Source organism: Canis lupus, chromosome 22 (genome assembly GCF_048164855.1).
Source record: "Canis lupus baileyi chromosome 22, mCanLup2.hap1, whole genome shotgun sequence".
In the NCBI taxonomy this organism is placed as follows: Eukaryota; Metazoa; Chordata; class Mammalia; order Carnivora; family Canidae; genus Canis; species Canis lupus.
This window is the reverse complement of record NC_132859.1, coordinates 22168396-22175151: the sequence shown is the minus strand read 5'-3', so window position 1 is coordinate 22175151 and position 6756 is coordinate 22168396.

Sequence of the window (6756 nt, the reverse complement as noted above, 5' to 3'; positions counted from 1 at the left end):
GCGAGATGGCTGGATCATAGGGTATTTCTATTTTTAATTTTTTGAGGAACCCCCATACCATTTTTCACAGTGGCAGTACCAGTTTGCATTCCCACCAGTGGTGTATGAGGGCTCCCTTTTCTCCATATTCTCACCAGCATTTATTTCATCTTTTTGATGCTAGCCATTCTCACAGGTGTGAGGTGATATCTTATTGTGGTTCTGATTTACGTTTCCTTGCTGACTGATGATGTTAAGCATCATTTCATGAGCCTGTCGGCCACTCATCTATTTTCTTTGGAAAAATATCTATTCAGGCCTCTTGCCCACCTTTCTTTAATTGTAATTTGCTTAAGATTCTCTTTCTCCACCCCCCCCCAAAAAAAGATTCTCTCTCTCCCTCTCCCTATACCCCTCCCTCCACTCATGCACTCTCTCTCTCTCTCTCAAAAAAAGAAAAAAAAGTTTAAAAACACAGAAATAAGCATAGGATTTTAGCTATTAAAGATAAAGAAATAAGTGATTTTAACATTTCTACAAGGGAAACTAATTTTTAGTACTCTATCTGCACAGAACTACGTGATCCCAATCTGTTAGCATAACATTCAAGTTTACTAATTGTTACAAATGAATTTGCAAGACCCTTTGAGAAAACATGTGGTGCCAACATAAGGGTGCCAGCAGCAGCCATAATAGAAGGATTTTCCTATAAAAGGCAAGAATAGGGTGGCTGGCTGGCTCAGTTGGAAGAGTTTGTGACTCTTGATCTCAGGATCATGAGTTCAAGCCCCACGTTGGGTGTAGAGATTACTTAAATAAATAAAACTTCTTTTTAAAGGCAAGAGTAAGTCAAGCAATAATGGAGATTTGATATTACTCCTCAGGAAAGCAAAGCCACCTGTTTCATAGTCAGAGTGATGAAGCAGTAGCACACACACATCACCATCTGCCTAGCAGCCTTCAGATGGTGGGACATGATTACTATGGCTGGCCTGTAACCCTTACAGATCTCACATTTTGCAGTTTGTAAGTAGAGACTTCTCACTGAGTAGTCTTATCTCCAAAGCGAGTCCTTTTTTTGAAAAGGTGCTCTGTCCCCAGGAGAACTGAGGTGGCACTGCCAGGGTTGATATGGCCCCAGTCAGGACAAGAAGTCTTCAAGTAGATTAGAAAAGAGATATGATCTCTCCTTGTATATGCCCTCATCTGGCAGGTTGACATTTTGACTTTGTAAAACCAAATGCCTGCTCTTGAAACATCTTGAAGTGCTAGTGGGATATAGTGCTAGGTCACCAGTAATGAGCCACTGTATGCAGAGTATCTACAGATCAGGGACCTGGCACCCCAAGGCTGATGCTGCCACAGTCTCCCTTGTTCCCATGCCAGAGTACAGCACCGTATGTCCTGTCTGTGGTCCTCAACAGGGTCACAGGGCATTGGGAAGTGACAGGCTTGAAAGACTGGGAGCCCCACTTTTGCCCAATTTTAGTTGGACTATTTGTTTTTCCTATTGACTTGTGTGAGTTCTTTATATAATTTTAATATTAACCTCTTACCAGATATATGGTTTGCAAATATTTTTTTTCCAGTTCAGTAGGTTATCTTTCCCTTTGTTGATGATTTCCTTTGCTGTGCAGAAGGTTTTCAGTTTTTTTTTTTTTTGAAGGTTTTCAGTTTGATCGAGTCCCACTTGTTAATTTTTTTGTTTTATTTTTTGCTTGTGCTTTTAGTGTCTATCCAAAAAGTCATTGCCAAACCATGTCAAAGGGCTTTTTCCCTATGTTTTCTTCTAGGAGTTTTATAGTTTTCAGTCTTACATTTAAGTCTTTAATCTATTTCAGGTTGATTTTTGTAAGTAGGTTTAAAAAATGGGTCTAGTTTCATTCTTTCACGAATATCCAATTTTCCTGGCACCATTTATTGAAGAGACTTTGTCTTCGCCATTGGGTATTCTTGGCTCCCTTGTCAAATATTAATGGACTATATATGCATGGGTTCAATTCTGGGCTCCAAATTCTGTTCCTTTGGTCTATGTGTCTATTCTATGCCAATACCATACTGTTTTCATTACTAGAGTTTTATAATATAGCCTCAACTTAGGAAGTATGATGTCTCCTACTTGTTCTTCTTTCTCAGGATTGCTTTGGCTATGCAGAGTCTTTTGTTTGTTCCATATAAATTTTAGGATAGTTTTTTATGCATCTATAAAAAATATCATTGGAATCATTTTAGGGATTGCACTGAATCTATAGATGGCCTTGTGTAATACAGACATTTTAACAATATGAATTCTTCCAATCCATGAGCATAGGATATCTTTTATTTGTGTCTTCTTTGATTCTCTCATCAATATTTTCAGTGTAGAGATCTTTCACTTCCTTGGTTAAATTTATTCCTAGCTATGCTATTGTTTTGATGCCATTGTGCCACAGATATTCTTTCATAAACTCTTACATCATCTCTTTTGTTTTGATAAATGGCAAAAGAGGATAGTACCTCTTTGAAGCAACTCTAGCATCTTATCTAGGGTTCCTGGACCTAATAAATAAAATAAAGGATGTCCAGGTAAATTTAAATTTCAGATAAACAATGAATAATCTTTTAGTAGAAATATGTCCCACATATTACATCAAACACACTTCTACTAAAAAATTATCAGCTAGGATGTCTGGGTGGCTGAGTCTGTTAAGCGTCCAGCTCTTGGTTTGGCTCAAGTCATGATGTCAGGGTCATGGGATCAAGCCCTGTGTTGTGGTCCGTGATCAGATGAATCACTGACTCTGCTTGAGAGAGTCTCTATCTCCCTCCCCCACTGTCCCTCCCCTCCCACTCTTGTTCTCTCTCTGTCTCTCCCTAAAATAAATAAGTAAGCAACATCTTAAAAAAAAAAAATTTATCAGGGCACCCCGGCTGGCTCAGCAGTTTAGCACTGCCTTCAGCCCAGGTCCTGATCCGTGTCCTGGGATCAGTCCGGTCCGTGTCAGGCTCCCTGCATGGAGCCTGCTTCTCCCTCTGCCTGTGTCTCTGCCTCTCTCTTTCTCTGTGTCTCTCATGAATAAATAAAATCTTAAAAAAAAAATTATCAGGCAGCCCTAATCATATCAGTCAAAGCACTGCATACTAGCATTCCCCAAGTTTTCTGAACTTAAATGATTCATGAAGATTTATCCAGCATTTTAGCTTGGATATGCCAACACACAAGAAGGGGAAAGGGTGACCTAGGCCATGCTCTTGCCCAGTCTTGATTGGAAACTCAGTCTCCTGACACAACAGCACAGCAGGTCCAATCACGTTCAAGAAATTAATCTGATGGTTGAGTGAAGAAAGCATACTATTTTCTCAGCTGAAGTGACTGGCTTAATTGGATCATATAGACCAGTTATTCTGAACAATAGGTTGAGCAGGAACTGCAGTAGATCCCTGCGTAGATGTGCTGTGCTGCAGAGTCAACAGAAAACCCAACTTTCCCCATCATGTCCAAGAGAAAATAGTCCATTTTCTCCTTCTCCTGAGAGTGAAAGACAATTTACACCATAGGGAGTCAAGCTTTCAGTGTAATTTTGGGATCGAACACAAAAGCTATGTTGCATTTTAGGAGAATGGGCTTTTCAAAGTGGGTAAGCAACAAACTCCTGAATTTCTCTAAATGAGTTATAGGTACTTTGGTTTTTTTTAAAAAAGATTTAATTTATTTATTCATGACAGACACAGAGAGAGAGAGAGAGAGAGAGAGGAAGAGAGAGAGAGGCAGAGACACAGGCCGAGGAGAAGCAGGCACCATGCAGGGAGCCTGATGTGGGACTCGATTCCGGTTCTCCAGGATCACACCCCAGGCTGAAGGTGGCGCTAAACCACTGGGCCACCAGGGCTGCCCACTTTGGCCTTTTTATTGTCATTTCATTTTGTTTCTACAGCTAAAGTTCTTATCAATGACCTACCTAAATGAGGTTCACAATTTTAAATTAAAAAGCCTACTTCTCAGGGGTGCCTGCAAAGTTGGTTAAGTATCCAATTCTTGATTTTGGCTCAGGTCCTGATTCAGAGTCGTGAGATTGAGCCCCACCTCCAACTCCACACTCTGCACAGAACCAGTGTGAGATTCTCTCTCCCTCTCCCTCTCCCCCTCCCGCCTGTGCTCTCTCTCTCTCTCTCCAATAAATAAATAATTTTTTTAAAAAAGCCTACTTGGCAATCTGACTAGATAATTAAGACAAGATGTCACCAATTCCCTTTGTCAGTGTTGCTCTGGATACTTTTAGAGGGAAAGAAAAGGGTAGGAATCAATAGACTAGCGGTAGGTTAAGCACCTCATCATTTAGCTACTAGTGATCAAGAAAAAAGAGGAAAAAGAAACATGTAGGGTAATAAATCTCTGGAGAAGTGAAATTGCAGTTTTACGTATTGTTTGGGGAATTCAATCTTAGCAGTTCACCTTTGTGCTCAGTAGTGGAAAATTCCCTTCTCCAAGATTAAATCCTCTTCCTCAAAAAACAGTTACACAGGCCCTGTTACACGTCAACACCATGCTAAGTACCAAGGATATGGAGACGTACAAAATGTAGACCTGCCTTTAAGTAATCTAGATCAGCACTGTCCAATAGAAGTAGAATCCAAGCCATGTACATAATTTTAAATTTTCTAATAGTCACATTTTTAAAGGATCAGAAGGAAACAGGTAAAACTAATTTTAAGAATACATTTTACTTATCTCAATTTATCCCAGATCCTATCATTTCAGCATATAATTGACATTTTTAAAATTTTTAATAAGATTTTTTTTAAAGATTTTATTTATTCGTGAGAGATAGAGAGAGAGGCAGAGACGCAGGCAGAGGGAAAAGCAGGCTCCATGCAGGGAGCCCGATGTGGGACTCAATCCCAGGATCCCAGGATCACAACCTGAACTGAAGGCAGACCCTCAATCACTAAGCCATCCAGGCATCCCATATTAATAAGATATTTTATATTCTTTTTTTGGTACTAAGTCTTCTAATCAGACTTATAATTTACCTTTATAGTCCATCTTAATTTGGACACTAAAGTTTCTTCAAAAGTACTTGATCCATATTTAGATTTTAAAATTTATAGTTGAAAAAGTAGATTCACAAACCCAAGTTATCCGAAACATACTTAAAATTATTTCAATAACCAAATTGAGGACCAAAAAATTGTTCTCCTTTGATGTTTATATTTTTTCCTTTGATCTATGTCAACAAGACTGGTTCATCTCTTTTGGAAGACTTTATTGGCTTTGAAGCAAAAGCATCAAAACCACACTTTAAGTAAATTCACTAACTCTTGTGACCACTCAATATTATTAGCATCACATTTAAGAAAATATTGCTTATATTTAAATTAACTCTAAATTTATAAATATCAAAAACCCCACTTTTCAAAGTTTTACTGTTAAGTTTTACAGGACAACTACTTTACTTTTTTTTTAATTTTTTTTTAATTTATTTATGATAGTCACAGAGAGAGAGAGAGAGAGGCAGAGACACAGGCAGAGGGAGAAGCAGGCTCCATGCACCGGGAGCCCAACGTGGGATTCGATCCCGGGTCTCCAGGATCGCGCCCTGGGCCAAAGGCAGGCGCCAAACCGCTGCGCCACCCAGGGATCCCCCAGGACAACTATTTTATACTGCTTTTATTTTGAACTTTTTTAATTAATTAAAATTAAATGAATTTAAAATTCATTGCTTCAGGGCAGACTGGATGGCTCAGCAGTTTAGCGCTGCCTTCAGCCTAGGGCCTGATCCTGGAGACTCAGGATCGAGTCCCACGTCGGGCTCCCTGCATGGAGCCTGCTTCTCCTTCTGCCTGTGTCTCTGCCTCTCTCTCTCTCTCTCTTTCTCTCTGTCTCTCATGAATAAATAAATAAAATCTTAAAAAATAAATAAATAATAAAATAAAATTCATTACTTCAGGGCAGCCCAGGTGGCTCAGTGGTTTAGCGCCCCCTTCAGCCTAGGGCATGAACCTGGAGACCCAAGATCCAGTCCCACATTGGGCTCCCTGCAGGGAGCCTGCTCCTCCCTCTGCCTGTGTCTCTGCCTCTCTCTCTCTCTCTCTTTCTCTCCCTCTCTCATGAATAAGTAAATAAAACCTTTAAAAATAAACAAATAAATAAGTAAATAAATAAAATTCATTACTTTTGTCACACTAGTCATATTTCAAAAGTTCAATAGCCACATGTGGCTAGGGGTTTTGTTTGAACAGAGCAGATAGAGTAGTGGTGGACAGGGGGTATGATTTGTGAAAACTATTGAGGTGTTTGCAAGCTTATTTGTGGGAATTCCTCCTTCCACCTCCTCATATATATGTGAAATGCTTAGCTAGTGGACATCCCAGAGTATTCTAGGCATACTACAATAGAATAGCCACCATTCCAACAATTTCACAGGCATCCCACAAAGCTCAAGTAATCCTTCCACTCCATCAATCTGCTTCTCACAACCACCTCTTTGAGATGGAGTTCCCCTGGCAGAGTTCTTGAGCCTCTTGTGGCTAAATCTTTTGTTTCATGCCACATCCCTCTCCTTTCCTTGATCCTTTCCTTGATCCCCTAAAACACAAGCCCTGGGAGGCGTGATCTGAATCAAAATTGGCCATAGTGATCTCACCACTAACTCCCTCTTGCTCAACTGAATCATTCTCCCAGTCTCTTCTCTCCCTTGTAGTGATTTTCTCTCTAAGGTTCTATAGACTCTCCTTCAATCCAGCTTCATCAGGACTCACCCTCAACCATTTCAGTCCCTCAGATATATATGAACCTCA